Source organism: Zootermopsis nevadensis, unplaced genomic scaffold (genome assembly GCF_977971745.1).
Source record: "Zootermopsis nevadensis isolate Lab colony 2312 unplaced genomic scaffold, Znev_1.0 Znev_ptg000001l, whole genome shotgun sequence".
In the NCBI taxonomy this organism is placed as follows: domain Eukaryota; kingdom Metazoa; phylum Arthropoda; class Insecta; order Blattodea; family Termopsidae; genus Zootermopsis; species Zootermopsis nevadensis.
The window spans coordinates 4,047,659-4,074,616 of record NW_028259133.1 but is presented as its reverse complement, the minus strand read 5'-3'; the positions used below and the strand labels follow the sequence as shown (position 1 = coordinate 4,074,616).

Genomic DNA, 26,958 nt, shown 5'->3' with positions numbered 1-26,958 from the left:
ATGGCTTACCGAACCCGAAGGTTCATCACCGAATTAACCAAAGCCCTCCACCGGACCCTGTCCTGGGCCAACAAAATCCAGTTTCCTTCAACTCCTATCTCCCATAGATCCCGCCTGACATTATCCTCCCATCTACGTCTAGGTCTCCCCAGAGGTCTCTTCCCCTCAGGCTTTCCAGATAGTGGACCCAACCAACCAGATGGCATACGGAACCCGAATGTTCATCACCGAATTAACCAAAGCCCTCCACCGGACCCTGTCCTGGGCCAACAAAATCCAGTCTCCTTCAACTCCTATCTCCCATAGATCCCGCCTGAGATTATCCTCCCATCTACGTCTAGGTCTCCCCAGAGGTCTCTTCCCCTCAGGATTCCAAAATAGTGAACCCAACCAACTAGATGGCTAACAGAACCCGAAGGTTCATCACCGAATTAACCAAAGCCCTCCACCGGACTCTGTCCTGGGCCAACAAAATCCAGTCTCCTTCAACTCTTATCTCCCATAGATCCCGCCTGAGATTATCCTCCCATCTACGTCTAGGTCTTCCCAGCGGTCTCTTCCCCTCAGGCTTCCCAACCATCTATAATAAACATGTAACTAAATATCTAAGTAGTATAATTATTGATTTTATGTTCCTATTGGTCTCACTGGGAGAAGACCTGAGGAGGTAAATCACTGTTCCAATTTGTAAATCGATCATTCGATGCGGAACGTGAAATGATATTTTAAATATTTTATATTTTATTATCTTATTAAAAATTGTGATTTGACGGAAAATATTAAAATATTAACTGCTGGAAATTGTTAAAATCTGATCACGTGCTCCACGCGTATCGCCACGAATGTGGTTTCAAAAAAGTATTTTAAATTGACAGTGGTAACGAATGGTGGAATAACTTTCATTTGCTTGATTTCATACCTTTTTACCTATCGACGTAGGCCTAATAATCCGTTAACCCAAGACATGTCGATTTGTATCACAATTATAAAGTCTAAGAACCAGGAACCTAGCCTAGGAACTGTTACTGTCATGAGCTTTGGGTTTTCACAACGCAACAAGTTACTTAAGCCAGAAAGACCTCGCTCGTATCTTGTTGTCACAATCGATTGTATTTCTGCGGGGCGGCTATCAAATTGATTCCATCCGTCCGTCTGTACATCCGTATGTCCGTTCTTGATGTGCATAAATCAGCTCGTTTTATATTTGATATTACGGAGTATTACTAAAATTTTTCGACACATTCGACCTTCAGTAACAACTGCAAAGTAATACAGGACGTACCATAAAGATGTATACACATTATAATAAGGAATTGTTCCCGCCGTTCGTCAGCAGTATGGAGATGAGGACATGTGAAATCAACCATCGTGATGTCAGGACCTGTCTTGACAATAGTTTTCCCAGCAAAAATTTTGGTAGCTGCTTGTCAGTCAGTTCATCACCGCTGTCTACTGTGCCACAAGCTAACGGTGGTCATTTTGAACACCTAAACTAGATTCGCTAATTCACGAAGTACTAATGCTGACATACGTAATGGTTTTAATTAATTAAATATCTTTATGTCGTTCATTGAATGTGTTTATACATCTTTTTCTGGGACACATATTTTACATGAAGAGACACACTTGTTTCTGTGGACAAAAACGAATGGGTCGGGAATCTGGAGGTTGCATTGATTACCATAATTGCTCTGATTGTCATGATACCACGGTGACCTGTATTGAAGGTCAAAGGTCAAATTATAACTAACGCGCCAGACCTATAAAGCTACGAACAGCCAACTTAGTTCATACAGTAGTCTGCTAGATGCTTGATAATTTTCAAACGAATTTACTGAATTATGAATTGTTTAATGACGATATTTCAACTGCAGAAGTTATAAGGCGTAAGTACATTACGATATGTGAGAAGGTAACGATTTGGAACGGTGTGGTCATCTGATATTTTAAGGTACTTTGCCGCTATTCGCTTTGAGGGTATTAAGAAAATTAAGAAATATCATAAGTAGGGTTCGGATGTTCATGACAAGTCATATTGTGCGACAATCTAGGAAGATTTTCATTTGAGACCTTGAAAATGTAAATCGTTATATATTGTAATGCTTCCAAGAGAGGAGAATAAAGAAAAGTACTTAATAGTTAGAATTTTGTTTATTTATTTATTTGTAATTAATTAATTTAAAATGCATGAAAGGCTCTTTCTTAAAATTTATTTTATTTTATAGGAGCACGTATACTCAACATCTGATACTGATCCAAAACGAGGCATTTACAACTTAAAGCGACTGAGGTTTTTAATTAAAATTGCTAGGAAATCAAGTAATGTAATAGTTGTACATGCGTATGTAAATAAATAACATGATTGAAATACAAAAAGCTTTTTTTTTTTAAAATTGTAGCGAATAGTTTTCCACAAGAATTTAGGTCATATTTCGCTATTTTGCAAGGACATTTCTCGGTTTATTACGTCATGAACATCCAAACCTTAATAAGGTTCTTTTAGCGATGAGTAAGAAGATGGCTGTCTCCTGTTGCGCTGTGTAGTCTGCTAGAATTTGTCCGACATTTCAAAGGTGCTCACCACTTCCATCATCAGGGCGATGATAATGAAGGCAGTAAGTCACCTTTGGAACGTCGCTCATTGTCTACGAGACTACACGATGCGACATCCCAGAAGGCAGCCATCTTCACGAAGATCCTGTCAGGTGTGAAAGGAAGTCGGCTGAAATTATAACGGAATATTCGTACACTTCCAAAAGTTACGTTCTAAGGCACCAAGACGTTGTATTACATTATTTACGTCCTAATTCAAGCAGTGGTTCTTTATACCTGCGGCCTGAAAATTATTTATTGCTCAGCGAATATCTTGAATTGAAAAAAATATTACGTGCTTATATACGTAATAATAATAAAACGAGAAATTTTATGCGGTCCACAGCCTTCTATCGGCGCTACACTGCTACTGTATAGAATCTATTCTTAGAAATACGGTTCAAAATCCCCTTTCCATAAATTCAAATTATATCTAACCAATTTTGTTCCTCCGTTTACAACTATTTTTTTTTAATATTTTTTAAATATACTTTTTTAATCTCCAGCTTTAATACAATTTAGTATTCTCCCATAAGCTAAATCTCAATTTATATTCCTACACGGAAGATGTTCCCTACATACACATTCCGTTTTCAAACATTTTAATAACCCCCTACATAATGGTATCTCACTTTATCATGTCTTCTCCTTTTTCCTCTCAGTCTCGAAACACCAGACTTAAGCCACACTAATCCACATATCTCACTTCTTGTGCAGCAAACCGCGTATTATCTCTTATTCCACATAATTTTCATTTCACGACAAAATATAAACAACGCATATATTTTTATTATATTTGCAAACACATTGTGTTATTTATACTATTGCACCATTCTTTAATTATCCATGTTCATATTATTCTCCTACTGATTTTTCCAAATGTATCTTAATCCTGTATAATTCCTCCCTGAAATTGTTTGCCCAAATTTAAAATTTGTACTTATGTGTTTGCCATTTATACCTTTTATTAATTCTCTCTTGTACATCCCTGATTTCTGATTTCAACATTTCGCAACTAAACTCAATAACTTATCCCTTCTTCTACCTCTCCACATTTCGAAATCAGCTTTGCCATTTGCTGAAGAACTAAGTGTACCTTAAACTTTTTATTTTACAAAAAATTCCTCTGAATGTTTTCACTCTTTTTCCCTTCAGTTCCATTTACCTTAAATGCATATGCAACTTTCGTCAAAGCATTTTTTTGTGGAATTCAAAAAAACACGATGCCTTTCTGTTTTGATGACAGCAACTAACGAACTACTGAAGCTAGGAATGTGAAATGTTGCTTTTTTATGTACGCAGTTTGGTCATGTTCCACAAAACATGTTAATAAATGTCATTACAAACACAGCAACGATGCTAGACCTTAAAATTATATGGAGTTTATGTAGACGTAATAGAATTTATTCAATTCAATTCAATTCAATTAATTTATTTACGTGTTTGCCAACAGCAAGAAGCCAATAACAGGCAAACACTGATAATACGTACAATAATAATGAAATAATAATAAAAAATAGTACACAAACAGATTAATTAAACTTATACATGTACAGTATTAAATATAACTGCCAAGTACAGGCAAACCCAAAATAGAAACAATATTAACACAAAGCAAAATAAATGAAGAAATATAAATAAAAACAAATAATCCACCTAGGGAACACTAATATAATTGTAAAACGTTAAACAAATATAAAAAAACAAATAACGAAGCTAGATCATCTATAAGACACCTATCTAGATCTTTTCCCTTATTGAGAACGTGTCCTCAAGGGAGACAATGTTTATGCTAAATACGTCCAAAGATTTACATACGCAGAAATTTAACACTAATTATATATAATATTTTATAATATTTACTGCAGTCGGTACATAAAGCAGGTTCAACTTCGGGATTAAATGTGCTATAATTTCTTAATGGTAATTCTTCTAGATGGAGCGAATTTAAAGGTGCTCCAATGACACCACATTTATACCAAATTTTATAAGACAGATCAGTAGCTTAAGAAGCGACCATAGTTAAGGAAACACGAACATGATACATTATGCCTCATTTTCATTATAAAAAAGAAAATTCTATAAGTATCGAAGCTATTCAGAATGTGTGAAGTTCAGAGTGTGAAACAGTGTTTAAGAGCCGACCATTACACTTTTTATACTTTAATATTTAGTTTGGAGGACAAAAGTTTTTGGACTGAACGATACCAAACATTCCCTGAATTTAATCTGCTCTTAATTTCATCATGAATGTCATTCTGACTTGCTAGTGTATCTCAGATTATCATTCCTACCAATTCTGAAAAAAAAACTGAATTAAAAGTTAAGGAGCCGAGAAACAAACAATGCGAATATTTGAGAGAACAAGGAATTGAATTCATTTCAATAATCGGATTATTACGCTTTAACGTACAATTAGCTCAACTGCGACGGTCAACTGTTAACGCACTCTGCCACACATGAATGGCATAGACTGATATGGAATTCGGTTTACTTCATAAATTAACTTCACAGTGCTTTCGGGCGGTATTTAAATTAAATTTTTCTACGTTTAATCATATTACTGACCGGTGGAGATAGACGGTATAATTACATCACTGTCCACTTCACATTCTTCATTGGATAACTTAACATGTCTCGGTTAGTTGTTTCAAAGGGCAGCTGTGCGGGTAAGTCGAGGCCGAGGATTTCAGCTGCCAGAGATATAGCACAGTTCTCTTTTTACAAAAAATGCTTAATGTAATTTGTCATGTAATAAGTTCAGTATTTAATTTCACCCCGGAGTCTAAACCGACCTCATAGTTAGTGTTTCACGCCTCGTACTACTCTCATAAGATTAACCAGCATTTTTTTATCATAATAAATAAATAAGCAGCCTTTATTCCTATCCCTGAAACTTTAAAAGGGATATCAGTTACATTAAACCTATATATTAGTATAAGACTATTATTTATTATTGACATGCTATTTCCAGAATGTTTCCTTATACTTTCATTTACTCTATTAAAATTACTAAAAATTTTATTAGTCATTTCCATATATCTGATATTAAACATCGCATTCTCAAGATAATTTGTAAATGTTCAATACTTTTAATATCTATTACAAACTTTCTAAACGCTATATAGTCTGAGCTACTGAAAATCGTCGTTAAATAAATACAAGTAAATTAAAATCTTTCGTCCTAACCCCCCCCCCCCCCCCACTGCTATTTTTTGCGACTGATATTATTATTATTTAGTGTTCTGTGTGACGACAGGTCCATATGAACAGGATCCTTCCATCCTTTTCTCGGACTGGGACCTGTTCATATACGTTCTTGGCAGATGATCCAGAAGTGGTTTGCCATTGCCTTCTTCTGTGTGTGAATGGAGTAATTGTTGGGATACCACGGCGAAACCGGGGAAGCCCCCGGAGGAAAACTCCGTGTTGCCTAGACCACGGCCTTGCCCAACACAAGTTATAAATCTGAGCACCGCCGAGAATCGAACCCGGGACCCCAGGATTACAAGGCCAGCGTTCTAACCACTAGACCACCTCATCTTATTATTATTTAGTGTTCTGTCTGACGACAGGTCCATATGAACAGGATCCTTCCATCCTTTTCTCGGACTGGGACCTGTTCATATACGTTCTTGGCAGATGATCCAGAAGTGGTTTGCCATTGCCTTCTTCTGTGTGTGAATGGAGTAATTGTTGGGATGCGACGGAGAAACCGGGGAAGCCCCCGGAGGAAAACTCCGTGTTGCCTAGACCACGGCCTTGCCCAACACAAGTTATAAATTCGGGCACCGCCTCTCGTTGTAAGTTTAAGGGCACTTGATCATCAGCACACAAAAGAGTCGAAACATTTGTATTTTGTTTAATTCTAGTTAAGATAATTCTCCATTAACCTTCTTCAAGTCTTTCATTATTTTCATGATACACGCCAAAGACCTAATTTTATGGCATGTACGCTGCGATATGTCGACACTTCGTAATGCAAAACCCATCAGACGAATATTTAAAGACTTTGTACCCCACACCTCGGACAAGAAACTGGAAGCACACGTAAAAGTTAAGTAATGGCGCTGATGCATTTGTAATTAATTTTATGTCATCCTGACGTCGCTTGTCTGAGAGGTAAAGCTTTTCTCTGTACTTAATCTTTAAACACCTTACTGAGTTCAATGTTCAGTTTCAATAAAATTTAAAAAATGGAAATCTATAGATCTTCACTGAACATTTAATTTTCTGGGTTACAAATTATTTGGTGACCTCAATGGTTCTGACGACCATGGGAATTTTACTTCAATTATAAGCGAAATCGAACTAATGACTCAGAAAGGAAATAAGATAGTGTAATTGCGTCATATTGTGAATATTCTAATAATTATTTATTTTAATCCGTCTTATCACAATATTTAAAATTTCTTATAATTAAGATAATAAAATATCATTGATGTTCCATATCGATTGATCGATTTACATTTTGGAACATCCTTTACACAACATGTTTCAGTTTTTATAAAACCATCTTCAGGTGTATAAGATTTACGAACTTAAAACTCAAATATGATTCCATTTGGTGATGTTTTATGCCATTTGTTTTTCAATTTTGGGTGAGGTGTTGTCTTTTCTTACTCTCACCCAAAATTGAAAAACAAATGGCATAAAACATCACCAAATGGAATCATATTTGAGTTTTAAGTTCGTAAATCTTATACACCTGAAGATGGTTTTATAAAAACTGAAACACGTTGTGTAAAGGATGTTCCAAAATGTAAATCGATCAATCGATATGGAACATCAATGATATTTTATTATCTTAATTATAAGAAATTTTAAATATTGTGATAAGACGGATTAAAATAAATAATTATCAGAAAGGAAAGTATCAGTATCATGATAAAAACGGGAGTAGAGCCTTCTAGTAGCTAACTAACTAGATGGCTTAGGGAACACGGAGGTTCATCACCGAATTAACCAAAGCCTTCCACCGGTGGCTGTCTTGGGCCAGCAAAATCCAATCTCCGAGTAGAGCCTTTGTGTGTATAAAATATACCTCAGACAACGGACAATGTCAAACTTTGCGTCGCTAAATGGAAACAGACATTGTCACAAATCTTTAAGAAATCATAATATGTACAGCTCGTTTCTCACAATTCGTAAATGCGGGCTGGAAAGTTTAGTTTTTTTTCTATCTGAGATCTCTTCGTCCTCCGTTTTTGTGATCCGTGGTGAGCGAAGTTTCTGCAAGATGAAGTTGACCATCAAAACATAAGTTTGCTCCCGAATGTTACCAGAAACTTCCGTTGGGCTATACACCTTGTAAACACAGCATAAAACTGCGACCTGAAGGAATTTATTTCCACATTTATTAAACTGAAATCACAGAAAATAAGATTCTAAATTTTAATATGTATTTCCTTCAGCATGTTACATATTTTATGTGAGGTTTAGAACAATTACAATGAACATTTATATTATTCTCCTTAAAATTCATACTAATAGTATTAAATTTCGCGTGTTAAATCGGGACGGGGGGGGGGGGGTTAAAATCTTAGCCTGAGACGCCAAGAACCCTGCCCACACAACTAACAAATCTTCGGGTTCTGAAACAGCTGATTGCAGCATCCGGTACAGTACGGCAAATTTCTTTTCCTTTGATCTCTCTCTCTCTCTGACTGACACACACACTCATATATTAAACATCCCTCAGAGAAGATAGCCCATACTACAAAGCAAAATGTCTTGAATTTAAGATGACCGCTAATGCACTAGAAGTTTCGTAGGTCTCGACTGTGTGTTCCCTAGCAACAAACAAGACGTGATGCAACTTTGACATGGAAGACCAATAAGAGACCTGCTGGGTCTCTCTGTGTTGATCACACACTGTCACATGAGCGATGTTTCGTTCTGACCACTACATATGTCAACGAGGTCAACTACAAATTTATTATTTATTTTATTTATTTAGTGTTCTGTCTGACGACAGGTCCATATGAACAGGATCCTTCCATCCTTTTCTCGGACTGGGACCTGTTCATATACGTTCTTGGCAGATGATCCAGAAGTGGTTTGCCATTGCCTTCTTCTGTGTGTGAATGGAGTAATTGTTGGGACGCCACGGAGAAACCGGGGAAGCCCCCGGAGGAAAACTCCGTGTTGCCTAGACCACAGCCTTGCCCAACACAAGTTATAAATTCGGGCACCGCCGGGAATCGAACCCGAGACCCCAGGATTACAAGGCCAGCGTTCTAACCGCTAGACCACCGTGGCTATTTCTGAATAATTTATTTATTTATTTTATTTAGTGTTCTGTCTGACGACAGGTCCATATGAACAGGATCCTTCCATCCTTTTCTCGGACTGGGACCTGTTCATATACGTTCTTGGCAGTTGATCCAGAAGTGGTTTGCCATTGCCTTCTTCTGTGTGTGAATGGAGTAATTGTTGGGATGCCACGGAGGAAAACTCCGTGTTGCCTAGACCACGGCCTTGCCCAACACAAGTTATAAATTCGGGCACAGCCGGGAATCGAACCCGAGACCCCAGGATTACAAGGCCAGCGTTCTAACCGCGCGACCACCGTGGCGGTACCAACTACAAATGCATATTAATAATTATCATCAGGGGCACAGATACATTTAGTTCTAATCCTCACACGGGCAGCTGAAATCTCAATTAATGTAATGTGTTACTGGTAAAGTCGCGTCGGTCTTTTAAGTAGAACTTGTCAAAAGATGGCGTATACAGGTTTCTTATGACAAAGTTTACTGAAGTGCAGTATAAAGCTTCCGGTTTAAAAAAGTAATCAGGTTTTAATTGCGCGTTAATAACAGATTGTATTCGTTACTAATAGCATATCACTTCAATAAAAATAAGTAAGTTCTACCAAAATATTTCTGTTACCGGAATCTTAACGCTGAACACTTAAAATTAATATACGGCATTCCTGATAAAAATTAAATTTTGTCGGAAGAAGTGTAATAAAGTCAAACCTCCACCTGCTTCGTGTAATTCTCAATGTTCTGTGTAGTACAGGACACTCCATACAAGAACATTACGGCCAGACTCCACAGCATAGATACTCCACGCCACCTTGTGACCAATATAACCTAATGGGAGATGGGTACAGCTGTCCGGAATCAAGATTCTTCGCTCCTTCTGCTTTGTGCAGACATTCTAAGCCAGTCGGTAGTCTTAATTACATTTTAAATATTAATAATTCTCAAGCATATGAATAACTCAGTGACAAACAATATTTCAATTCTTATTACACGTTGTTTTATATGGGTTTGAAACTTCGTTTATCACAATAGGGGAAGGAGATAGAATGAGGCTGAAGGACACTGTAAAATGAAATGGCTTCATAATTACGAGGGTGAGTCAAATGAAAGCCGTAAAACTGAGATAAAAATTCGAAATATCGCGCCATTGTCCTATAGGTTGGCAGACATGTTACCAATGCTATAAAGAGTATCCTATAGGTGGTAGTATAATGCAGACAAACACAGTGCCAATTTGAAAATGGCTGCTCCACTAGTTGCATGCACGAAAGAAGAACAACGTTCTGTAATTCGTTTTTGATCAGTGAAGAATCTTGAAGAATCATCTTCGACCTGCAGTCAGATCAAAGCGACGTGGACTTTTGACTAGAGGTGTCCTTGACATGACAATGCTCGGACCCACTCTGCCGGTGCAACAGTTGCAACAATCCAAGACTTGCACTTTGAGTGTCTTCCACATCCGCCATACTCACTAGACCAAGTCCCAAGTGATTACCACATGTTTGGGCCACTCAAAGAGGCGATGGGAGGAAAGAAGTTCCGTTCTGTCGAAGAGATACAGCAGGCGGTGCATGAGTGGTTGCGCAGACAACCACAAGAATTTTTTTCTAGAGGAATACATACACTTCGTAAATGCTGGAGGGCCCGTATTGAACGAAATGGAGACTATGTAGAAAAATGATACAGTTGTGTACCGCTTTCACTCAATAAATTAAATTTAAAAAAAAAATTACGGTTTTCATTTGACTCACCCTCGCAGAACTCTTTATAAAATAAATGCTTGAAACTTTGCTCACGTACCGTTGGAATGTAACGATATGTTTAATATTCTTCATGGGTTTGAATAAAACATTGACGTTTTCTTACAAAATTGTTTCAGGTGACAAGGTAACAAGTTATATGTCTGTGCAATAAAAAACGTAATTTGTCTTTCCTTTTCCAAAATTAAATATTTTTCGCACTGCTGGATACAACTAATGCTGAGTCCTTAACAGCTTTAGGGAATGTGTCTGATGTAAACAATTCATTTGAAGTGCAGGAACACATGGACAATCTTCTGAAGCAGTTGAAAAGACTTTACTAAAGGAGTGTGTTCTCGTGGGCTTTGGGGAGGTGGTTCCGAGAAATACTTCTTGCTGGAGCTGTGATTGGCTCTCCCGTCTCTCAGTCTCTGAGTGCTCTAAACTTCGGTACCAATATGTCAAGGAAGGAAAGTGGAAAGCGGCGACCCAATGAAGCAGCGTTGTCGCCTTCTCAAGGTCACTGCAGCATTGAGCTTGCAAATCAAACCAAACCTAACCTCTAAGTTTGAAACGAACGTACGTCATTCAGATTTACTTGTAACATTTCTCAGAAATGCAACAAATTCCGCAGATAATTTCGAGAAGGGAACAGTAATTTACGTAAAAGTGAAATTTATTAACGCTTTCATGCTTTCTGTAAACACAGATGTTTTGAAATTGCGGTATCTGGTTATCTTAAATGAAAGGAACATATTTGTGTAATCGGCATGACTCGAATTGTGTACCGTAACATTATGGGATCGGTATTTATAGTTATTTCTTTCTGGGGGGGGGGGGGGGTTGTTAATTGTCCTTTATTCTGCAAACAGAACAGCTGATCAGCTCCCCATTAAGAGGCGTTGCCCCCTCAAATGGATAATGAATACAGATCTGTGGCAACTTTAACCTGAAGATGGGAGCATATCTGTCTGTAGAAATTCGAACAATGTGAAAGTCCGAAAAAATTATTATTATCTACTAACTCGTACCCCATCGTCAATGTTCTTTGTAATTGTTCTTTTCTCGAATTATCTCTCAATTTTATTTTTAATTAGCATTTTTTGTTAAAATATGATATATTTGGTTGTCGTCATGTGTAAATCTAACTGTTTGCGACATAAATGTAATTGCATTCGAAACATATATTCAGTGGATATTTACTGACCTTTGTGTCAAGTTAACATATGAACAATTTTGTGTCCCTGACAAGTGACACAGAACTCAGCAGGCCTGTTGATTAGTACTGCCAGCTGTGCATCACTGGCTCAATTTTAAAACAGACAAATATTTCCAGATAAAAATAACAACTAAAAAATGAATAAATTAAAAATCGTACTGTTTAAATTTGAATAACTATTGCGTAAAGAATATGGATTGCTCATGCCGGCCTTAAAACATCACTTTAACTGTAACATCAAATCAGAAGTTCGCCTGTCACTGTCCAATCAACAAAGAATATATCAGCTGGCAAATGCAGTTACCTCTGTAAAACTCTTGCCAGTGAGGAATTCCGTTCATTATAAAATCTAATCAGCATTAACGTCTATATGTAGCGCATGAGATATATCATTTAGAAACGGTCTGTTATAGTCCGGGTTTATTTTGGCGTTCGATCTATCGAATTACTTAAAAAAGTTTCCCGCCACCTCTCACCACATAAAGCTACCTAGATGCCCTCTCAACAGTATAACTTTTCATAAAAATATAATTAATTACAGAAGGAAGTTTTTTTTAAATTAATGACATCATTGAAAGGGTTATGAAAATAAATTATTTATATTTATTATTATTTATTTAGTGTTCTGTCTGACGACAGGTCCATATGAACGGGATCCTTACATCCTTTTCTCGGACTGGGACCTGTTCATATACGTTCTTGGCAGATGATCCAGAAGTGGTTTCCCATTGCCTTCTTCTGTGTGTGAATGGAGTAATTGTTGAGATGCCACGGAGAAACCGGGGAAGCCCCCGGAGGAAAACTCCGTGTTGCCTAGACCACGGCCTTGCACAACACAAGTTATAAATTCGGGCACCGCCGGGAATCGAACCCGAGACCCCAGGATTACAAGGCCAGCGTTCTAACCGCTAGACCACCGTGGCGGGAAAATAAATATTGTCTAGGTATTGGGCAGTGACATATTTACACAAAATAAAGTTTCACAAGAACATGAACCACTTAAATATAATTTCATTAACATGAAACTATACCATTAGTTTTATTTTTATCAGTAGGTAAATAGATTGGATAACTTGGCAGACAGTGTGAGGATTAACTACTCAACTCCACGTACAGACGAAGTTAAAATACGTAGAGCTTAAATTCCTCCCTCCATATAACTTTATTGCATTGTGCTTACCCGCAGGGACAGTAATTTCATAACTGAGGTATATTAAGTTTTACTAAGCATTTATTTCACCTGTCCGTCCTGAAGTACGAAGAAGTGATAATGTTCATGACCATAAACCAAACCAGTGATTTGAGGTTCTCACTACGATAAGTATGAAGATGTACGCCTTCTGGTATGTAACGCTGTGTAGTCTGGTCAATGTCTACCAACTAGACCAGTGGTATTCAACCTGGGGTACGCGTACCCCCGGGGGTACGCGAAGACATCTTAGGGGGTACGTAAAATTTAAAAAATATATATATATTATTTTATGATAAACACTGAATAATCAGTAATGTAATTTATTTAATTTATTTTAGATGTAGATTATATCCTATGTATAACTTTAATTATACACCAACAACTTTGGGGATACAAAGTTGAAGAGAAATTATATCTGGGGGTACGCGAACAAAAAAGGTTGAATACCACTGAACTAGACTACACGGCGCTACATTCAAGAATCACCTCCAAATATATGCCTTGTTCAGAAACACAACCTCACTTTGTCTTTAACGTATTTCTCACTTTGAAATTCCAGCAATCATAAATCTCTGCTATCATAATTACAATTATTTCTCCGACTCGTCAGATAAATTTACAATACTTTAAATAGAGATCAATACATTATTATTCTTAAATGTTTCTCTAATCACCCTTTACGTCAGCGGCTTCCAATATTTTCCTCTCCTTGAACTCTTCAGTGATAATATCTCTCGCGGCAAACCCCTTTTCATATTCCCTACATTTTTAAAATACAACAATTTTTAACACAATTAATTTATTAAAAGCAAAGTTTCCTTAACGTACAGTTTTTTAACACTTCTGCAATAAATATAAATCTCAGTTTTTAGTTAGGACGTAGTTGTAATAAATATAAATTTTCAAACGCTATAAAAGCTGAAAACCAAAACTTTCAGCTAAATCTAATGAGACTCGTGGCTTTGTTCAGAAAAAAAAATCCCGGCATGGTGGATCAACAAAGAGGCATGTAGTTTGTAGAGACTCTTCGGCTCCAATCTGTCGTCTGTTGCAAAACGACTCCTGCTAAATGCATTTAGTTCATAACTGAATGACGATAAATTAACTACTTTTTTCATAAAGCTACGTATATTCTATATACAAGCTATTAGCTCCTTATCTTGAACAGTTTTCAATCCGAAAACAAATAACTTATCTATCAACTACTCTACTACGTTTCTGCTAAATCCACCTGATGAAGAATCCACCAATCAATTACAATTACAGCATTACCCTTCAACTGTTTGACTAAAATGTTCCTTAATTTCATTCAAAATAAATTGAGACACGTCTTGATGATTATATTAACGATGTGATTCACACTTACTTAGTTCTCTTTTCTAGCCGAATATCGAGACGGTTATTATAGTAACCGTTGCCAAATAGCGAGCTCCAAGGCCGCTTTGCTACGTTGCAAGTTATAAGCTGTCTTCATTCGCGTTGATACGCTGTAGGATTTTTCTGTGACTTTGAAGCAAGTAATTTGGTGACTGCTACTATGAAGGTCTTACTCGGATTCTTCAAGGCACGCGGTCCATAACCAGTTGTTATCACTAAATTCTTTCGTTCGTGGCATGAAACATTATCACAGAGTTGACAAATTAAGTCAATTAATTCGTTAAATATCAGTTAAGTAGATCAGATTTTGCCAGCGGACGTGAAACGCATAGTTTCGTCCCGACTACGTGCTTAAATGAAACTTGTTAATCTGACGGCATCAATAATTAATGTTTTTCAACTTCGAAACACTGAAAGTTTCAGTAAGTAGTTTTCATTTCACCCATGTGTCTACTGCAGTGTGCGCATGAGAAATTATTAAGACAAAGTTTTGATAATGATCTTGAATATTTTACACTGTCAGAACAAATATTATAGCAGCAAGCCCAAATTATCTTACAGTATGAGTAATTAGCTTAAGATATACTAATTACCTGTACTGCACGGTGTCTCCGAGGTAATATAACGTTAGAAACGTCTTAGGATTATTCTAATTTCAAAATACAGAACAAAATTGTTCTAATTCCTTTACTTACAGGGCATCATTGTCAGACAACGTAATTGAGTTTTTAAGTTTGCTGATATAATTTTACACCTGAAGATGGTTCCATGAAATCGAAACATGTTGTAAAAATGTTCCAAATGTAAATCGATTATTCGATATGGAATATAAAATGATATTTTAATTATCTTATTTGTAAATATTAAATTTTAAATATATTTGTGATTAGACGGACAAAACCGAATAATTAATTTAATATTTGATTCACAATATGACGCAATTATACTATCTTAACGTGTATTTTTTCAAATTTAAGTTACTACCAAGCGTTTCAAATTATGTCGATTTGCCTTCCCATTTAAACGGGTGACATTTTCTGGACAGAATTTATCATATCTACATCATGACACAAAAGATAAAGTTCCACGCCAAAATTATCTTGGGCATTCCTAGAGACAGGCCACGGCATTTCTGACCCTGGCTCTACTCCCGTCTTCAAGAGGCGCACAGCCCAAATTTATGTTATAACTTGCCCTCGTTAATTTTAATTACGGTGCCCCTAATTAACTTTGTTTAGAAAGCACACAAGGGCGACTCCACTTCAAGAAAGCCATGTTATATTATACCCTTATTAAGGTAATTTCCCCTAAGTAACTCTGCTTACAGACACTTCAGGTTATGTTATATTGTGGTAGTTATCTACTTAATTAACCTCTAATTTGTCTACACCCCCCTTAACATACATACCCAAGTTTGACCATAAATTATAGTTACAGACACATCGGGTTAATTAATTTAAGTGCGTCCCAATTAGTGTAGTGCTCGCGGCTCCATCTCCCTTTACCTTCACTGCTCAAGTCATTGTCCTGCATGTAGAAAAACATTGAATTCTTTTGCACACAGTGTGCTTCTAAAAACACGGCTTTTGAAAAAAGTGTTAGACTCCTAAGAATTTACATAGACCTAAAGTTAAAAATGTTCTTCTTTATAGAGTTTTTACTAACAATAACTTACAGTTTAATTAGAATATATTACAATGCTGTTTCTATGAGCCGGGATAGCTCAGTCAGTTTAGTGACTAGCTACGGGCTGGACGGCCGGGGTTCGATCCCCGACGGGGGGGCAGAGGATTTTTCCTCTAGCCTCTGCGTCCAGACCGGCTCTGGGGCCCACCCAGCCTCCTGTCCAATGGGTACTGGGGTCCTTTCCCGGGGGTAAAAGCCGGCCGGGGCGTGATGCTGACCACTCACCCCCATCTAGTGCCGGGGTCAAGGAAGAGAGGAGCTATACCTCCTCTCACCCCAAGCGCCTACATGGCGTATAGTGGGACAAACTTTACTTTTACAATGCTGTTTCTATTGCATAGAACGTTGTATTTTATTCAATATTTGTCCATAACCCATGTAATTAAATAACAAATATATGTACAAACACACAAAAATATTTAAATGTAAATAGAATGTTGTCGAAAGTCTGTTATGACGCCATTACACAGCGTGCTGTCATCTATCAGTGTTCATACGAACTAACCGAATACTAATCTCGTAACAGTAGCTTGGATACCAAATATCATGCGCTGAATTCTTACGTTGCCGTGGTAACAGCAGTAGAGAATCTAATCTATTTGCGTGATTGAATTAATTAGCATACCTAATAATTAATTAACGCATTCACATGGATTCCTGTGCATTACTCTGAAAATCTACCAAGGGGCCTACTACAAATTATGACGATAAATATGGGATTTTGGAATGAGTGATGGCAGCAAATAGATGGTTTGCTTTTAATATAAATTCTTTTTCTTATAAACTACTAAAGACAAAATATTTTACAGTGTGCTCATGGATAGAGGTGCAAAGGTCTCTGGAATTTTAATGTACTCCAAAGGGTACATCTTCCAATTCTTCTTGTTTGTTTCCCTATAATTTTTTATCTTCTGTTCCCTTAATATAGTTTCTTTGTTTCATTTCTTTCTAACTTTAATCAAGAGATCCCTGACCCTTGGAAAGTCACATTAACCCCACGGTGCGGAACCCAGCATGAGATACTAGTAGTTGGTCAGTTAGTCAATACATTCCCTACATTTTACGTAACGAGAAAGTTCACAGCGTTTAATAACACAGCACTGCACTGACACTGAAATTATTTCGGGTTGTTCTTAAATTAAATTAACGTGAGGGAAAATTCCTTCTCCCTGCGTGTCAATCTATGGAGTGAAAGGTACTCATTCACACAGTGGAGGACTGCTGAGTACAGTGCGTCATAAAACGTTTGCATACCCTGTTAGTATATGCAGGTATTAGAGAAATGTTTTAAATATTATCTATTGTTCAAAATGTTTTTAATTTATGTATTTTTTCCAGTGGGCTCTGTGGAAAAAGATTTAAAAATTAAAAATTTATCAACATCTTTAGTAAATAATTACTTTAGGAACAGTAACGCACAAGTTACTCAGACACTGTGATTCCAGAATTCTCAAAACACTAATTTATTACACACTCAATAATTCAATTATTGTTCATGTCACGAGTTTCGAATCTTTTGACTATAAAGTAAAGTTCATTATGTCAAGGGTTTCCCTTCATTATTCTCCGAGACTTACAAATGAAATATTGTTAGTAGCGTCTACAGGCCTACACTTTCAGACTTCAGACTTCCTGTGTTGTCTTTAGGGACGTCAGAAGTGATTTAAACTTGAGAGGAACAACTCCAAAACGGGGTAGTATTCGACTAAATTACTTCATTATACTTCTGAAATTGCAATCCGGTTACATACGTATAGCCTGAATGATTTAGGGCGGTCTATAGAACTTCGTGTGTACATTTATCAGATAACTTTGAGCAAGAGAGGTAATATTAAATTTGTAAAGTTTGAGTCATGGTATGTAGGATTTGAGGTTTTCACTGAGCAACAACCCAAAAGACAGCCATGTTGAGTCATGGTAGTTTGAAAGTATGAAAAGACGCACAAGAGATATGTTGAAGATTTCTGTCTTCTGGGTTGTTGCGCTGTGTAGTCTGGTCGATGTTAACCAACGTTTCAGAGGTCATACTGCCTCCGTCATCAGAGTATGAAGATTTCTGTCTTCTGGGTTGTTGCGCTGTGTAGTCTGGTCGATGTTAACCAACGTTTCAGAGGTCATACTGCCTCCGTCATCAGAGTATGAAGATTTCTGTCTTCTGGGTTGTTGCGCTGTGTAGTCTGGTCGATGTTAACCAACGTTTCAGAGGTCATACTGCCTCCATCATCAGGGCGATGAGTATGAAGATTTCTGTCTTCTGGGTTGTTGCGCTGTGTAGTCTGGTCGATGTTAACCAACGTTTCAGAGGTCATACTGCCTCCGTCATCAGAGTATGAAGATTTCTGTCTTCTGGGTTGTTGCGCTGTGTAGTCTGGTCGATGTTAACCAACGTTTCAGAGGTCATACTGCCTCCATCATCAGGGCGATGAGTATGAAGATTTCTGTCTTCTGGGTTGTTGCGCTGTGTAGTCTGGTCGATGTTAACCAACGTTTCAGAGGTCATACTGCCTCCATCATCAGGGCGATGAGTATGAAGATTTCTGTCTTCTGGATTGTTGCGCCGTGTAGTATGGTCGATGTTTACCAACGTTTCAGAGGTCATACTGCCTCCGTCATCAGGGCGATGAGTATGAAGATTTCTGTCTTCTGGGTTGTTGTGCTGTGTAGTCTGGTCGATGTTAACCAACGTTTCAGAGGTCACACTGCCTCCATCATCAGGGCGATGAGTATGAAGATTTCTGTCTTCTGGGTTGTTGCGCTGTGTAGTCTGGTCGATGTTTACCAACGTTTCAGAGGTCATACTGCCTCCGTCATCAGAGTATGAAGATTTCTGTCTTCTGGGTTGTTGCGCTGTGTAGTCTGGTCGATGTTAACCAACGTTTCAGAGGTCATACTGCCTCCGTCATCAGAGTATGAAGATTTCTGTCTTCTGGGTTGTTGCGCTGTGTAGTCTGGTCGATGTTTACCAACGTTTCAGAGGTCATACTGCCTCCGTCATCAGAGTATGAAGATTTCTGTCTTCTGGGTTGTTGCGCTGTGTAGTCTGGTCGATGTTAACCAACGTTTCAGAGGTCATACTGCCTCCATCATCAGGGCGATGAGTATGAAGATTTCTGTCTTCTGGGTTGTTGCGCTGTGTAGTCTGGTCGATGTTAACCAACGTTTCAGAGGTCATACTGCCTCCATCATCAGGGCGATGAGTATGAAGATTTCTGTCTTCTGGATTGTTGCGCCGTGTAGTATGGTCGATGTTTACCAACGTCTCAGAGGTCATACTGCCTCCGTCATCAGGGCGATGAGTATGAAGATTTCTGTCTTCTGGGTTGTTGCGCCGTGTAGTATGGTCGATGTTTACCAACGTCTCAGAGGTCATACTGCCTCCATCATCAGGGCGATGAGTATGAAGATTTCTGTCTTCTGGATTGTTGCGCCGTGTAGTATGGTCGATGTTTACCAACGTTTCAGAGGTCATACTGCCTCCGTCATCAGGGCGATGAGTATGAAGATTTCTGTCTTCTGGGTTGTTGTGCTGTGTAGTCTGGTCGATGTTAACCAACGTTTCAGAGGTCACACTGCCTCCATCATCAGGGCGATGAGTATGAAGATTTCTGTCTTCTGGGTTGTTGCGCTGTGTAGTCTGGTCGATGTTTACCAACGTTTCAGAGGTCATACTGCCTCCGTCATCAGAGTATGAAGATTTCTGTCTTCTGGGTTGTTGCGCTGTGTAGTCTGGTCGATGTTAACCAACGTTTCAGAGGTCATACTGCCTCCGTCATCAGAGTATGAAGATTTCTGTCTTCTGGGTTGTTGCGCTGTGTAGTCTGGTCGATGTTTACCAACGTTTCAGAGGTCATACTGCCTCCGTCATCAGAGTATGAAGATTTCTGTCTTCTGGGTTGTTGCGCTGTGTAGTCTGGTCGATGTTAACCAACGTTTCAGAGGTCATACTGCCTCCATCATCAGGGCGATGAGTATGAAGATTTCTGTCTTCTGGGTTGTTGCGCTGTGTAGTCTGGTCGATGTTAACCAACGTTTCAGAGGTCATACTGCCTCCATCATCAGGGCGATGAGTATGAAGATTTCTGTCTTCTGGATTGTTGCGCCGTGTAGTATGGTCGATGTTTACCAACGTTTCAGAGGTCATACTGCCTCCGTCATCAGGGCGATGAGTATGAAGATTTCTGTCTTCTGGGTTGTTGTGCTGTGTAGTCTGGTCGATGTTAACCAACGTTTCAGAGGTCACACTGCCTCCATCATCAGGGCGATGAGTATGAAGATTTCTGTCTTCTGGGTTGTTGCGCTGTGTAGTCTGGTCGATGTTTACCAACGTTTCAGAGGTCATACTGCCTCCGTCATCAGAGTATGAAGATTTCTGTCTTCTGGGTTGTTGCGCTGTGTAGTCTGGTCGATGTTAACCAACGTTTCAGAGGTCATACTGCCTCCGTCATCAGAGTATGAAGATTTCTGTCTTCTGGGTTGTTGCGCTGTGTAGTCTGGTCGATGTTTACCAACGTTTCAGAGGTCATACTGCCTCCGTCATCAGAGTATGAAGATTTCTGTCTTCTGGGTTGTTGCGCTGTGTAGTCTGGTCGATGTTAACCAACGTTTCAGAGGTCATACTGCCTCCGTCATCAGAGTATGAAGATTTCTGTCTTCTGGGTTGTTGCGCTGTGTAGTCTGGTCGATGTTAACCAACGTTTCAGAGGTCATACTGCCTCCATCATCAGGGCGATGAGTATGAAGATTTCTGTCTTCTGGGTTGTTGCGCTGTGTAGTCTGGTCGATGTTAACCAACGTTTCAGAGGTCATACTGCCTCCATCATCAGGGCGATGAGTATGAAGATTTCTGTCTTCTGGATTGTTGCGCCGTGTAGTATGGTCGATGTTTACCAACGTCTCAGAGGTCATACTGCCTCCGTCATCAGGGCGATGAGTATGAAGATTTCTGTCTTCTGGGTTGTTGCGCTGTGTAGTCTGGTCGATGTTTACCAACGTTTCAGAGGTCATACTGCCTCCATCATCAGGGCGATGAGTATGAAGATTTCTGTCTTCTGGATTGTTGCGCCGTGTAGTATGGTCGATGTTTACCAACGTCTCAGAGGTCATACTGCCTCCGTCATCAGGGCGATGAGTATGAAGATTTCTGTCTTCTGGGTTGTTGCGCTGTGTAGTCTGGTCGATGTTTACCAACGTTTCAGAGGTCATACTGCCTCCATCATCAGGGCGATGAGTATGAAGATTTCTGTCTTCTGGGTTGTTGCGCTGTGTAGTCTGGTCGATGTTAACCAACGTTTCAGAGGTCATACTGCCTCCATCATCAGGGCGATGAGTATGAAGATTTCTGTCTTCTGGATTGTTGCGCCGTGTAGTATGGTAGATGTTTACCAACGTCTCAGAGGTCATACTGCCTCCGTCATCAGGGCGATGAGTATGAAGATTTCTGTCTTCTGGGTTGTTGCGCTGTGTAGTCTGGTCGATGTTTACCAACGTTTCAGAGGTCATACTGCCTCCGTCATCAGGGCGATGAGTATGAAGATTTCTGTCTTCTGGGTTGTTGTGCTGTGTAGTCTGGTCGATGTTAACCAACGTTTCAGAGGTCACACTGCCTCCATCATCAGGGCGATGAGTATGAAGATTTCTGTCTTCTGGGTTGTTGCGCCGTGTAGTCTGGTCGATGTTTACCAACGTTTCAGAGGTCATACTGCCTCCATCATCAGGGCGATGAGTATAAAGATTTCTGTCTTCTGGATTGTTGCGCCGTGTAGTATGGTCGATGTTTACCAACGTCTCAGAGGTCATACTGCCTCCGTCATCAGGGCGATAATCTAATACACTAGTGAAGTCCCACGTGTGGTTTTATATTAAGATGGTGAAAAATTGAGAAATTCTGTCGGAAGTCTGACAAAAACTTAATGGAAGTTATTATTGTTTTTCGTTTCTCCGCTCAGGGCCTTCGACCTTATTCTTTACCATTACATCAGTCAGCGAACTGAATACAAATATAAATTCGAGCTCCACGGGTTTCGCATATCTATGTGTGTATTTGGAATGCAATGAAGTCAAAATTAGACACTGCCATAAAATTGGGCTTTATATGCACAGAATATTCTGGCAGTTGGTTAGAAAGTGATGGTGTAATGTCGTAATGTTTCATCAGCATATCGTGGAAGCAAATTACACAGCCCTGCAAAGTGACTGATGAAAACCATGGAAACCTTATTAAAGGTAACCGGTCCCAAACTTACATGCGCGCACTTTCAGCTCTGTTACACGCGTAATTAATTAAATGTATTACCTGTATCGATTTTCGATAGAGCCTTGCCTACAGAAATTATTCAGAAGATAGATCTTCAAAGAGTACCTAATTGAACAGCCAATAACAGCTCATTTCAATGCGTTTAATGGATGGATAGTAATAAAAAGGAGAAGAATCACAAAACATAAACTGTAAGTAAACTATGGGAGATAAAGCTCTTCATACAGTCAGCAGGTAGACTGATGTTTCACAGACTCCATTAAAATGTTGTCTAACCCTATGGCCTTTCTGCGTCACTGTACGTAAACCACCGGGTTTTTTTTAAATAGGGTAGTAAACACAATTCATCTACATTTCAATAAAGAAAATTGTACAATTTTAAGATTTCGTCAGAGATAGATATTTAGCAAGAATTAAGTTGAATCATTGGTAAGTTATTTTAAGGTTTGAATTAGGATCAAATTTTATGTAGGACGCACCAATTTGTTTAACACACTGCAATAATGCTCTTTCATAACGATCAGAAGTCTGTATAATAACATAAAGTAACTAAAAGGGTACAGAAGCTAACTTAATGAGTTTTCAGATATAAGTAAGGAGGAGTTATATTTTTAAAACGTTATTTTCTCTCTTATGTACCAATTAATTTGTTTATCCAAAACCATTTGTTGCGGAAACAGCATAATATCGATTTGAGAACCTAGACTTTATATCCACGTTGCAAATTATTCTACGACCCGCGACATATGTCGAAATTCCTATTATAAATGTTTGTTATCTTAGTTATATTCAATTTGTAAATTAAATTAATTAATCATCAATTTTCTGTTTTGATTTCTCTTTAATATACATAGAAAAACTGGACACACATATTTTACTAGATTTTTTAAAAAAAACGCATTTTAAGTTATAAGCAATAATAAACGCGTACGTAAAACACGCCTACAAAACTCAATTTCGAGAAAAGCAAAGAATAGAACTAACACACTATGTTATGCTTCATGTATTTTCCCCGAGAATAATAAACAAGTACCTAATTATTTATTAAGTTATAGTTCTTTAATATCCGTTGTATGCTGAATTATGAACTGAAGTTGTTTTTGGAGTCATGTCGTTTTTACAAGTTCCCACATAATACTGAAAAACCACTGCATGACTCATGTGATTATGTGTTTTTATCACTGCTGGGGTGATATATTTAAGTCGCTGTGGGACTTAGCGGTATCTTATGAAATTTGAAAATTGTGGACTATGGTAGAAAGTGTTTTGCAATCATTGAAAGAAATCGACGTATGATAGATGTGAACTAAACAACCCAGTATTTGAAATAAAATATCAGAACTCTCGAACCAGATAGCGGAAATGTAGCTTACAATATCTCAAGACACTGGACACTGCTCGGCTTAAGAGGCAAATGGGAGTAATATAAAAATTTACCACTACACATACGTAACCACAGCACCAAAATATAAAAGTTCCTTACAGATATATACACCGCAGAAGGAACACAAAAATATGAGGGCAAAATTGAATAACATTTATTAAAATTATATTTTAAAGATTTTAATTTCTTTACTGAACATTTGTGTCAGTTACAAATGGCAGTGCTGAGACTTATTGTACAGGAAAGTGTAATCAGTCTAAAAATGATTATATTCTAATCGAAACACGTTGCTCAGAAAATATGTAAAACTTCTGTAAACACGATTAATAATCTGTAAAGTGAAGTTCAAATGACATTCGTGTGTGAGGCGACAGAACAGAATCTACTTTCTGAAGCTGACCACTGGAGATCCGTGGTTCAATTCCCGGTGGATGCTTTTGAAACTTTCTCATCTCAATCTTCTCTAAATTTGGTCTGGATCAGTGAGTACCGGGTTCTATTCCCGGGGATACAAGCGGCAGCATCATGAATCCATTGCCCCTAAACTTAGTACCGAGATTAGGAAAGTGTGGAGTTTTATACCGACGCCCTCACATCGCCATAGTGTGTTACTTAAGACATTAATCGTCATTTCTTGGTCTACATTAATTAATTCTTAATTTGTTACAGCCTCGTTAAATAAACAAACGAATCACCTAAAAGGTGGACTGACACAGCAGAGAATGTTATGATATTATTTTATAAAATTCGTAGCAATAGTAAGTATTTATACAGAGAATGTATAACGCCGGTTTTCCTAAAAATGCAATAAGCTTACACAACTTATTGATTCGTTTCTGTCTATAACTGCATCTAATACGGTTTTCAACTGTTAAATCTGTTACATTAATCTCAAAGTTTCGCATCCTCATTATTTTGATCATTAACATACGTGTTTAAACATGCCTACAGAATTTATTTGTATGTTTATGCTGTATCTTCTTACAAAATGTCAATTATCTAGTGTCAAAGGTTCATTAAACATTTTATTTTTATTTATTTAGTGTTCTGTCTGACGACAGGTCCATATGAACAGGATCATTCCATCCTTTTCTCGGACTGGGACCTGTTCATATACGTTCTTGGCAGATGATCCAGAAGTGGTTTGCCATTGCCTTCTTCTGTGTGTGAATGGAGTAATTATTGGGATGCCACGGAGAAACCGGAGAAGCCCCCCGGAGGAAAATTCCGTGTTGCCTAGACCACGGCCTTGCCCAACACAAGTTATAAATCTGAGCACCACCGGGAATCGAACCCGAGACCCCAGGATTACAAGGCCAGCGTTCTAACCGCTAGACCACCTCATCTTATTATTATTTAGTGTTCTGTCTGACGACAGGTCCATATGAACAGGATCATTCCATCCTTTTCTCGGACTAGGACCTGTTCATATACGTTCTTGGCAGATGATCCAGAAGTGGTTTGCCATTGCCTTCTTCTGTGTGTGAATGGAGTAATTATTGGGATGCCACGGAGAAACCGGAGAAGCCCCCGGAGGAAAATTCCGTGTTGCCTAGACCACGGCCTTGCCCAACACAAGTTATAAATCTGAGCACCACCGGGAATCGAACCCGAGACCCCAGGATTACAAGGCCAGCGTTCTAACCGCTAGACCACCTCATCTTATTATTATTTAGTGTTCTGTCTGACGACAGGTCCATATGAACAGGATCCTTCCATCCTTTTCTCGGACTGGGACCTGTTCATATACGTTCTTGGCAGATGATCCAGAAGTGGTTTGCCATTGCCTTCTTCTGTGTGTGAATATAGTAATTATTGGGATGCCACGGAGAAACCGGAGAAGCCCCCGGAGGAAAATTCCGTGTTGCCTAGACCACGGCCTTGCCCAACACAAGTTATAAATCTAAGCACCACCGGGAATCGAACCCGAGACCCCAGGATTACAAGGCCAGCGTTATAACCGCTAGACCACCTCATCTTATTATTATTTAGTGTTCTGTCTGACGACAGGTCCATATGAACAGGATCCTTCCATCCTTTTCTCGGACTGGGACCTGTTCATATACGTTCTTGGCAGATGATCCAGAAGTGGTTTGCCATTGCCTTCTTAAGTGTGTGAATGGAGAAACCGGGGAAGCCCCCGGAGGAAAACTCCGTGTTACCTAGACCACGGCCTTGCCCAACACAAGTTATAAATTCGGGCACCCCGGGAATCGAACCCGAGACCCCAGGATTACAAGGCCAGCGTTAAAACCGCTAGACCACCGTGATTTCATTAAACATAATGGTCAATTATATTTCCTAAAGTCGCCGTGTTAAAACATTTTTACTTTTGGCACAAAATGATAATTGCAATAAAAGAAGTTTCTAGAATATCATCTTTCACGAGAAAATTTGGGATTCTGTATTAGATGTCACTGTCAAAACACCCACGCCAGAAGTTGGTATCACTGATGGTAGTAAATTTTAAATTGAAACGGAGATGTGAGCTATGACAGACCTTGTACAAAGAATACATAAAAAGCGAATCACAGTATCCTTTGTTATTGCAAACATCCAGGGAAACGTGGGCTTTTGTTCACAGTCAACATTCTGTTAACATTATTACTTATTCGTTGGTAAACCTGTTGCCCTTCTAAGCTGATATTTTGTTTACTCTACTTGGTACTCGCGTGACAATATTTGGAACGTATTCTACACCGCAGATAAGAGGTAACCACAGCCTCTACACACTTTGAACACAGCTCCTATATTGGAACGTTTACAGATTTTGAAACTGAAGCAGGCAATTCCTAGGTATAACCTACGGAGCTGCATACTATAACAAAATATTACAACGAAAGGCATTTATTACGTGTATCTTAAGCTTCGAAATACGTTTGTTAAGGAGAAGCTACATTTGAACCCAAAATACAACAAGTAAAATTAATAAGAGAAAAATACAAATAATAAGCATAGGAATTTGTTTACTTCAGCTAATATTATTAGGATGATTTTGTTGCGGAAATTAAGAAACGCATACAAACCCACCAGAAGGGAGATACAGTAGTAGATGGTCGGATAATATTAAAATGGATCATAAAGAATTATGTGATGTTGACTAGATTAAACTGGCTCAGGTAGAGTCAAACTGTGAGATTTTGTAATGGTGATGCCGATTTCGGTCTTCTGAATTGAAACACTCTATATATTAATAACGTTTCCATCTTCAGAATCTAAATAAAAGTAGTCTTCGAACTATGCA

At 38.5% G+C, this 26,958-nt stretch overlaps 1 protein-coding gene across 2 annotated transcripts in view; it reads right to left on the bottom strand.

The window, feature by feature from the left end:
- LOC110840615 (uncharacterized) overlaps positions 1-26,958 on the bottom strand; it is a 154,157-nt gene that overhangs the window by 95,753 nt on the left and 31,446 nt on the right. The gene's annotated exons all lie outside the window — the stretch shown is intronic.